This window comes from Sparus aurata, chromosome 5, assembly GCF_900880675.1.
Source record: "Sparus aurata chromosome 5, fSpaAur1.1, whole genome shotgun sequence".
Lineage (NCBI taxonomy): Eukaryota > Metazoa > Chordata > Actinopteri > Spariformes > Sparidae > Sparus > Sparus aurata.
In genome coordinates this window covers 8,903,728-8,914,727 of record NC_044191.1, presented here as the reverse complement: position 1 = coordinate 8,914,727, position 11,000 = coordinate 8,903,728, and positions in this window count along the sequence as shown.

The following is an 11,000-nucleotide window of genomic DNA, read 5'->3' as shown; positions in this document are numbered from 1 at the left end:
ACTGACGCCACTGTTTGCTTCTTAATTTGGTCTTATTTGTGTGTGTAGCATCACTGGCAAATATAACTGAATATTATGATATTTGAATATTTGAGTTTTTACACTGACGGATTGGATGTTATATTGTCTGTGTTTTGAAAGACACAAATGGACAATGATAACACTGACTACAATGATGGATAAGAGAGAAAATAAATGGCTGCTGACATTGTTTAAATAAAATTTCTGTGAATGGTCATGTGATATGCGCTTCAAGTGTGTTGTATGGATGGAGGTTATTTCTGAAACAGCACTAAAACATTGTTTTTGCTCTAAACCCCCTTTTAGAAATACCTGTGTATGTGTGGTATAGGCCTTACATGTACACATCACTCCAGTTAAGCTCTTGTAGTTCACCTCAGCGTGTGTAAAACCCCACTTGCTATCTCCCCTCGGGTGATCTTTGCGGGAGCTGACCTGACGTAAGGTCAATGATGTCAGTCTCGACCTCTGGTGACCCCTGTGGGGACCCTTGACCGCTGAGAGTTCCCACAAAGACAGCGTCTCCCCTCGGGGGTCAGGAAGAAGAAAACAAGTGACAGTGACGAAGAGTCAAACAGGTCTCACACTGGGTTTCCTTTTTCTGTGTTCGTTGTATTGTTTTTAAACACTGAGCTGAGTTACAAAATGGTCAAATCAAACCTGTGCGTTTTAAAACATCAACACTCAGCTGTGTTACTGAGAAATATAAGGAGGAGAGAAGACATGAGATGAGGAGAGGAGAGGAAGAACGGGAGAAAAGGAAAGTGCAGAGGGGGTAAAGTAACATTACCTGCATTAAAGAAAGTGCTCTTTAGCATGTGATCACATTGAATCTCCCCATGTGATGAATATCTAATTAGACCTTTTTCAATATACATTTTGAAATCCAATTAGTCCACACAAAAACGGAGCATTGCTCTCCCAAGGTGACAATAGATTAAAATAGATTGGCAATTTCAACTGATCCTTTAAAAGATGCTTCATCTTACTTTTTTCTCATTACTGTCTGTACTATCGCTGTCAAATCAAGCACTCTAATCACAGGTGGGGAAATCACTATCACCACCATCAATACTAGTCCCAATTATCTACTCCTTACAGTGATAACCACTCCTGATTTTTAGCTAAATTAAAGTTACAATTTGCAAGTAATTTGGGTTTTATGCTACTTCAGTCACCCTCGGTGTCATCTGCAGAAAGCTGTCAGTGTATGGAAATACAGGATGTTCAACAGAGCAGAAGATGGAGTTTTTTGTGTAAATTCTTTGCTAAAACATGCTGACGTAATTGGAGTTCGTTGTTAAAATCTCTGACGCAATTTGAATCTTTGATTTTTATGAACTGTTGCATAAAGCTAAAGCTTAATTGATAAAAGTAAGACGAGACTTTTATAGGATGGTTTGTGTGTTACCTGAAAATATAGAAAAAATATGGGAGCTTGCATCTTTGTCTTAGTATTTACGCTTTGTTATTGTTATTATTATTTTGAAGTCTGAAATTGGGTGGAAAGGCCCCCATTCTGCAGAATGTACTGTATATTGGGCCGGTAAATTATTGGCCAAAAAATAGAAAATTTGTATTTTCAGCTGTTGGCCAACAATAAAATTGAAGATGAAAAAAAAAAAGCAGATAATACTCAGTGAAACTGTTCCACTGATCCAACAACACCTACACACCCTTATGCAGTTGTTGCAGTTATGCACTTTTACTTGTTTGCAACCCACCAATAAACACAGAGAAGAGGAAAAAGAAGACAAAACACAGCATGCTGTTTTAATGCTCGTGGCATCAAACTGTGCTGCACCATGGTAGAGCCATGCAGTGTGAGTAACTAACTTTATTCATACAGCTGTTTACAATGTGTAGACATAAAAAGCCGGGGGAAAAATGAAATAGAAGCAGCAAGACTGCTCAAACAGATCTTGAGCTCCTTTTTAAAGGTGTCCACAGATCTTAAGTGAAATGGGAGAGAGTTCCACAGGAGCAGCACCCTATAAAGCCCCCCTTAGTTTTAAACCTACAGTAGATTGAAGGAGTAACGGCAATCCCTGATCGGCGGACCTTCAAGTCCTACTGGTGACGTAGAGCTGCAGTAGATCTCTGATGTAGGTAGGTGTCTGACCATGCAGAGCTCTATTAGTGATCATCAAGAACATTAAATAGGATCCTGGATTTGATGACGAGGCAGTGGGGGCCATTCAAATCGGTTTTACCTGAACAAATTATCTGCCATCCTGTTTTTATAGCATTTACACCGTTTTTTTTTAGGTTTAAATGCGACATATAGTCGAATATCATCCATTTATCAGTGACAGGAAGTACCTCAAAAGTGCCTTATTATCGGTACGAGGTGAAGCATACTATATAAACAAACAGACAATAGAGCAAACATGTCATCGCTGGTGTGGATGCTATTTTTTTACAGTTTCAGAAGAAGAAAATGTGATTGTAATGTGCAATCTCAGTCATCCGCAGGTCACGGTAATTCTAAGTGCTGTATCGTAGGCAACTGGACTTGTTTCAGTTTCTTAAAGATGTTTCACCTCTCATCCAAGAACTGGATGGGAGATGAAGGCTTTTAAACTCTGTGTGGGAGTGTCCTTACAGTCATTAAGGACTTGTGTGAGCTCTGAGTTTCTAAAACTCATGTGGACCTTCATGTGGTTTGCTGTGGTTAGGTGAGCCTAGATGTGGCTGTCTGGGAAGGGAACTCAGTGCTGCATTGTAGGTGGGTGATAAGTAACGTAGTAGGCCACCCCTGTTCAAAGACAGGGGTGGCCTACCAGTTTGACATGGATGGATTCCTTTTACTCCTCTTTCAAACCATCTGTCTTCTTGGGCCAAGATGTTTACATTGTTGTCCTCAAAGGAATGATTTTTCTCCTGAAGACATAAGTGGACAGCAGCACATGTTCCCCTCGGTCGATACAACCTTCAAAAGTTAAAACACTCAAACCAACCCAGAATTCCCTGAACCAGAATATCATTCCCAGGATATTTGGATCTTTTGCCTCCATCTTGATAACTGTCTGAACAGGCAAAGAAAATAAATACATGAATACACTATATTGAATTTTCTCTTTAAACCTTTCCTGTTATTCTTCTTCAGTCATTTTTGGCAGATAAGACGTTTCCCAGCAGGTGGAATCACTTTGCGCATGTCAAAAAAGTTACATTTTGATTAAGTGCTTCGGGGCATGCACACACACCTTATCCCATCACTGTATATAGCGTACAACAGGTTAAGTTGGAATTTCTAATGAGAATGATTTCAATCGGTCGAAGAAATACTGTTCATGTAACCACAGCCATTGATGAAACACATTTCATAGATCATCTGTGATATTAATTACTGTAGTGACACAAGATTTGTAGCACACGACTTCTGACAGATATTTTGATCTTCTCCTCCAGATGGTCGGTCCACTCTGCACAGAAGCCCCTTCAAACACTGTGATCAGGAGAGGCTTCGTGCCACCTTTGTTAGTTGCTATCAGCGTGTGACTGTGACCTGCTTACAAGGAGTTTGGAGCCGAGTTGCTTTGAGGTTGCATCACTCAGACCTGCAACTGTGTTTGCGTGGCTTCCTCACTTTGAGCTAATGCAACTATCAAAGACGCCGGCGGTGAGACATGCTCGTTCTGCAGCCAGCAAGAGCGCGAATACAATCAAACAATTGAGCATACATGCCTTCAATCTTATCTATCTCTCAGTGTAGACACAAAACACATGATGGGGGCTTTTACAATGAAATCAATTCTTTTTCTTCCCTCTCCTTACTTCCTCCTCTTTGCTTTGCCTCAAGGAAGCTGCTCTGTGTTTTGGCAGCCATAAAATCCAGTATCACTGTGATATAAAAGAGTGATTGTTTTTTTTTTATCCTCTGAAGGCTTTATGTCCTGCAGAGATAGAGATAGTGTACTAGAGTGTGTGTGTGTGTGTGTGTGTGTGTGTGTGTGTGTTTTCTCAGCGATGCTTTTGTTGACTGTGTGAAATACACACTTTTTTAAAGTTGCCTTTTGAAGTTGCGGATCCTCAGAGAGAGAAAAGCAGCGAGAGAGAGCTTGAAGAGAGTGACAAAGCAAAAGGTATGAGGTGTGTAACAGGACAGGACGCACAAACACACACACGGACATGTGATCACTGACACACACACACACACACACACACAAACACACACACAAACTCGGTCTCTCTGCAGGCTGCCAGATTCCCTGCTGAACAAGCCAAGGATGAAACCCAAAGCTAACGTGTGTGTTCTCGCTCTGACCACAGCTGCTCCGCTCTCACGCTCCCTGAGGTGTGTCCCTCTCACACACACACACACATTCAAACAAACACTACAGGGACAAGATAGCGACTGAAGATACAGAAACACACAGAATTTAATAAACACAGGGAGAGGATTTATTTTTCCTCTGCCAGCCTCGACTCCGCTCTCATCATCATCACATCATTCAGAGCCAGGTCACGACCAAAGAGGCATCAGAGATGAACTCCCGCTGAAGCCACGCAGAGAGAGCAGGAGAGGTCATGACCACGGTGGCACAGAAATGAACCCTTGACTGCCATCAGGAGACCCACAGAGAGAGAGAGGGTAGAGAGAGAGAGAGGTATGGGATGTTATATTGCTAACAAATTAGTTTTGGCTTGTCTTTAGAGATTGGCCATTTTGATTGGCTCCCCAGGTCTCTCTGGCACACAGCAATTAGGAATCACACAACCCCTGCTCTCCACAGAGACAAAAGCTGGAGACGCCGCTCCTGCTCTGCCATGCTGACTGAACCCTGGCTGGCTTCTGGTGACGGGAAACGTAGAGGAATGAGGATGGAGAGACAAATAAAATACACTTCCTCCTGGTTTGTAGCTAAAAAGAAATGGGAAGAATACAAGGAGATTCCTAACCATCAAACAATAGGAAGGAATACTTGTATTAAGTTGGACTTGTTAGTTAATTTTGGGGGTAAATGGTGGAATAAAGAAAAATAAATAAATAAATGTAAACCTGGAACTTTATGAAAACACTTTAGAGATCAATAGTCTAACTTGTGGTCAATTTAAAACCAGGATCCCAAACCTCCCTATCTCTCATTGTCACTGTTTCAACTGACTTTCATTTGTGTTTAATTCAGCTTTCTCTTTTATCCTCTCTCTCTCTTCCTTTTTCTTTCTTTTTGTAACTCAACATCATTGTACATGAGGCTAGCATATAGCGTGTCCTCCAGTGGACAATGCTAACACTTCATATGCAGTTAGATGAGATCCATTAAAAGATCTCTGTCCATCCCAAAAAAAACAGGCAAATGCCTAAATCTTTTTGTCTACTATCTTTGCCTTTGATCGGAAAAAACTGACAGACAAAAACAGCGGTTTGATCAGTATCAATCCAATCACTCTTGAATATGAATATCATGAAGGCGAAGTCTGAAACAATCATCACTGTAACCACGTCTCCTTATTATGCTTATATAAAACAAATGTGCAAAAATGACTCAAAGTTACTGCTAATTATCACATCTAGCATGTTTAAATAAAAAAAATCAATGATCTCCTCCTAGCTGCAGTGCTTTTTATCCATCTAGATTGTTTCAGTGTGAGTTGCAGAGTTTTGGAGGTATCAGCCTTCTCTTGAATATAATGGAACTAGATGGCACTCTGCTTGTGGCTCTCAAAGCCCCAAAAAATGCAATCTGAAAAACTCAACAGCCATGTGTTGTTCCAGTAATCATGACCTGGTAACTCAAGATAATCCACAGACCTGGAATAAATGTTAGCTAATTAGATTTCTGCAAAACCACAGATAAGTTATAAACTGAATGTTGCAACTATATGTTTGATTAGGTGGAATTTTCTATTACTCCATTGTCACAACCTTGTACTTTTGTGCTGTTTAGGTTTGGCACAAATTCACATGGTTAGGGTTAGGAAAAAATCATGGTTTGGCTTAAAATACCTATATTAGTCGCCCCAATTGTGGATGGAGATGGTCTGACTTCGCATAACAAATTCCAGGTTTTGGTTGCCACATTGTCCGCTAGAAATATCCGCAGGTCTCCTTAAAGAAACAGCCTCTTCGATGCTTGGAAATATTCCCAGTTGTTCTTCCAAATATCTGCTGGTGTGGTTCACACCGCGGTCTACCTTGTTGGCTGTAATAATGCCTCCTCTGTCCCCTCCACCTTCTGATATGGTCATGCCATGATTGGTACACGTCCATCATGGATGTATCTATGGTTTGCGAAAACAACTGGTTACATTATATCCTGTCGACTGGGCTGGTAGGAACTATCATCTTTCTACAAAACTCCACCTACCAATCACATCACCAAACACAGGAAGTGTGTATCTTCTCATGGAAAAGAGGTCTGTGCACAATGTGAACATTAATGGCATCCTCCTCGCCTGCGCTGTAATGGTAGTTATCTTACTTAGCTTATATTGGAGAGAAAGCAGACAGCTCTACAGCTGATATCTGCAAAACTCAGCAACTCACACCCAAAACATTCTAGTTGGATAAATAGCTCTACAGCTAAGACTGTTTTCCATTTTGGCCATTTGAGGGAAAGTATCAAGCACACTTTAGAAATGTCTTTGCAGTCAGAATTATTAGCACTATTATAAAATATTATAAATAATACAGTTTCCAGGCACATAGCTAACCAGTGTTATTAGATTAAGACATGAAGTGAGGATTGGTGGGACTTCAATCCTAAAGGTAGTTCAGAATAAAACATTGCATCTCATTCACATGGCCTCTGGTGTCGCATGTCTCCTCAACAAAGGTCACAAAGCACAAAAATAAACTGGAAAAATGAGAGAAGAGTAGGGAACAATAATTCCGAGCCATACTTCAAGCTAAAATCTAGCCCAGAAGAGGCTTCACTTTTACTATTCTAACTGTAAATCGCTCAAATTTCCCCACACTTTCCTTTGTTTCAGTGCTTAAAAAAAAATCAGATGTGGATGCAGAGATCTGCAGGTTAAGTACATTTTATTTTATTTGAAATAAAATGAATATAAACTAAAAGAGAGAAAGATGCAGTGGAAGGATCAGCCATGGACCAGAACAGTTTTACTTCAAATTTCAGCTTTCGTGTTTGAGCAGCGGCTGGTGTGAGCTTTTCTTTTTTTTCATTTTCAGTGTGAAACATATGCTGCACTATGTTGAAGGTGACAATGGCCTCTGTGTGTGTGTGTGTGTGTGTGTGTGTGTGTGGTGTGTGTGGTGTGTGTGTGTGTGTGTGTGTGTGTGGTGGTGTGTGTGTGTGTGTGTGTGTGTTTGTTGCAGCTCCTGCTCATTTCCAGTCAGAGCCTGGAGGGCATCACTGTGTGGTCACTGTAGGGCGTCCTCATGTCCTCCCCTCTCTTCAGCCACACCATCCTAACCCAACCTGACACATCCGCTGTCCTGCTCTCATGGATATATGTGACTGTGTGTGTGTGTGTGTGTGTATGTGAGTGCTGTATGGGTGTTTTCAGACTATATTGTGGATTATTCAAATCTAGGCTCACAGTGACTGATTAGACAGGGGATTACAAGTCTCCATCTGAAGTTTGTGTATATTCGACAGCCACCAACAAGCTTCTGAGAAAAGTTTACATTTTTAATTAACTGACAGAAAATTAATCTGCAACTGTTTTGATAATCATTAAGTTATTATGTAATTTGCTGTGTAAAACATTGTCCAGTTACAGTTTCTCAAAATTGCTGATTTGCGTTTTTTCTTTGTCTGATGTGACAGTGGACCGAGCATGTTTGGTTTTTGGACTGTTCGGTCAAAACTGTGAAATTCTGACTTTTTCTGGACTAAATTATTGGCAGATTAATTAAGAAAATATTCTGCAGATTATGTGAGAGTATGGTTAAATTTAGGGAGGAATGATTACTTAAATGTTTACCTTTGCTAATCTATGAGCATATGTGTGGAAAATGCATCTTGCTGTTTGGCTTCATGGGTTTTTCATTGACATTTTTTTAAAGAATAAACTGAAGTAGCCATGCTAACTGTGCATACAGTATGTATGTAGGCAGCCATGTCCAAGACCAGAGTGTATCTAGACCCAGACTTCGAGGGGTGGAGACCAAGTCAAGACCAGGACCAATGTAAGAAGCACCCTGCATGACACACATAAAATGTGGAACCTGGAAATGATAGGCACTCCTAAAAATGATCTGAAAGATCCACGTTCGCATTGAAAACACCCACAGAAAACTAATTAAAAACAACAAAGTTTATTGTTGAATTGTAAGATATCCTGCCTCTGCTTCTTCTTTGTCACATGTGTTTGATAACCACATTTGAGGATTCACTTAAAAAAAAAAGGTATATTGATATTGGAATCCTTTGTTCTCTAATATCAGCATTGGCACTGGCCCCTAAAAGTGCAAACTGTGTAACTATACCTTTAGATATGTCTTGGTAAATAATAAAAAATGATTGTAAAGGTGAGGTTAATGTGAATTTGACAGCAACAAATACAACAAACCCTCATGAGCTGAAATTTGCTCAACCAATTTTATTGAACACTTGTTTTTTCTATGTCTTACCATCCACCTCACAAAATGCAGTTTTTTGTGCAAGCATCAGGTTTTCTCGGTGACTTCCGTCTGTCTCACAGAAACCATCATTAAGTACAAAACTTATGAAACAATTACATAATACAGCGAAATCCCTGCAGTCGTGGTCTTGACTGGTCTTGAAATAAATTCCAGAGTCCTCTTTGTCCGAGATCGACAGAGGACTGAGTAACAATGTGGCCTTCTAAAGTACTACTCTACAACACCGGCTACATCGGTGATAATGTCATAAAATACATCTGTGGCAAAGTAGAAATGAACAGCTGCAGATCAAATTTACATCTGGTAATACAAGAAGAACTGATCATTTCCATGCAACATTTTTGTATCATTATCTACAGCCTTGCAAAGAGAGAAAAACAGGCTCTTCCTCTGTTAATGTCGTTAATAAATGACCATCTTCAGTGTGCTGCTGTCCTGTCGGGGCTCAAGGTTGCGTGTCCGTCACGACTTCGACTCTACACCTCTTAAACGTGTGTTGGAGCAAACAAGTTTAATAATCTGAAAAAATACATCAGAATCAACTCATCAGTCTGCCTGATAGAGATGACACTTTGTCGTTACCATTTCAGTCTCTTTCCTCCTCATTCTCCTCTCCTCCTCCCCCCGTCGCTCTCTTCCTCTCCACACAGAAGGAAAGTTACAGAGGAAGTTCGCACAACTCCTGTGGCTTGGGTGGCTTTTTAAGTGTTCTTTATTCATGTGTTATTTGTTTATGTGGATTAATTATTAAAAATTTGGTGCATTTTACAAAGGTTCAAGTCTGCAGATAATGATTCCTCTCCATTCTCTCCCAATGGGTTGTGTTTGTAATTTTCTTGAATATAAAAGTTGCATAATTCATGTGTATCGGCGGGCCACATCTATTAATTATGTCAGTCTTTTAGGTGCTCGCGTCTTTACCACGTCTTCCTTTCCTTTTATTCTCTCCCCCTCTCTTCTTCTCTTTCTCTCTCCCTCTATCTTGTTCACTGATTCACAACAGTAATAAAGACGTCCTCTGCTGCCTCTGTTCTTCTCTCTTATTACTCAGTTCATGAGGGTCAAATGGACTGTGTCCAAGTTTCAACTAGAGGAAGATGAAAGGAAACAGTGGAGAAAAGGAAAAAGTTTGCAGTGCTGCTGTGATGTAAATGCCCTTATTTAGTAATTTATAGAAGAGGGAATTGAGCGCAACTCTGTGGAGATTCATAAACTATTGATGTGTCTAATCTTTCAGATCCTGCCAACATGATGATCATGATCTGTGTTAGCGTGAGATGCTTCAACCCACCCCCACAACCCCTCTCACCCCCCCCCCTCCCCTCTCCCCCCCACCGCAACTCTTGTTTCTGTCACTCCCCCCCCCCCACCCCGTTCTCTCTTCGCCTCCACTTTCACTGAAAATATTCAACACTTTGTTGCTCATCACAAAATGTCTTGATCAGGTTTGTAATGTCTTAATGCAACACATCACCGCGCCAAAGCTGATCACATTGGGGATATCTGGCTGGAATGAATAAGAAAACAACTCATGGTTGTCAAAGCTGGCTAAAAAAACAACATGTTTCTCTCTTTTGTGAAAACCAGTAAGATGAACACTCTGGTGAACACTTAAATCAGTCTATTAAAGACTATGCGCCCAAGCGTTAACAATCGAAAATGAAACTTAATGGAGGGCCAAAAGAAATGAGGATCCAGAGTTCTCTTTATTGACAAACTCTCTGCTGTTCTGCTCTGCCTTCCGTGCTCAGATTATAAAAGAACTATCAATTCTCCACACATATAGAGCATGTTTGAACAGTGATTTATATTATAAATTGGCGAGCCACTTCAAACCTAATTTACAAAGGGACATCAATGTTAATCTAAGTCTGGTTTACAGCAAGCAGAAAACCACGTGTAAGTAGTTATATATAAAAATGTATTGTGACGTGCAAATGATCCCCCCTGAGTAAAGTCTAGACTTGACGTAAGTGATTTTCCTGCCGTCATCGAGGTCCAAGTCTGTGGTGAACTCTGAGCTTTCCGATCAATGTGCAGCGGTGACATGCTCCCAAGCTGCATGTTTGCCTTTGTTAGGCAACCCACTATGTAGTCGTCTGAATAATCCTTGTTGCCTAGCTACTTTTATAGTCTGCAAAAAGGTGAGGACCCAAATTTAGAGGCAGCGGCAGGCAGGTTAAGAAACAAAAGCAAGCTTTAATAACCTGAGCTGAGGTCCAAAAATCTAAATGCAGGCAACAAGACAGACAAACTGACAAAAAGCAAGAGAAAATCACAGGCTTAAATACAGAGGGATTAATTCACAAATGAAACACAGGTGGAAAAGAGAAAAGACAAAGACAGGAAGTGGAAAGTCACAACGAGACACATGAGGATGAATTCCACATAATAAGCAGTAACCATGACAGCTTCAATT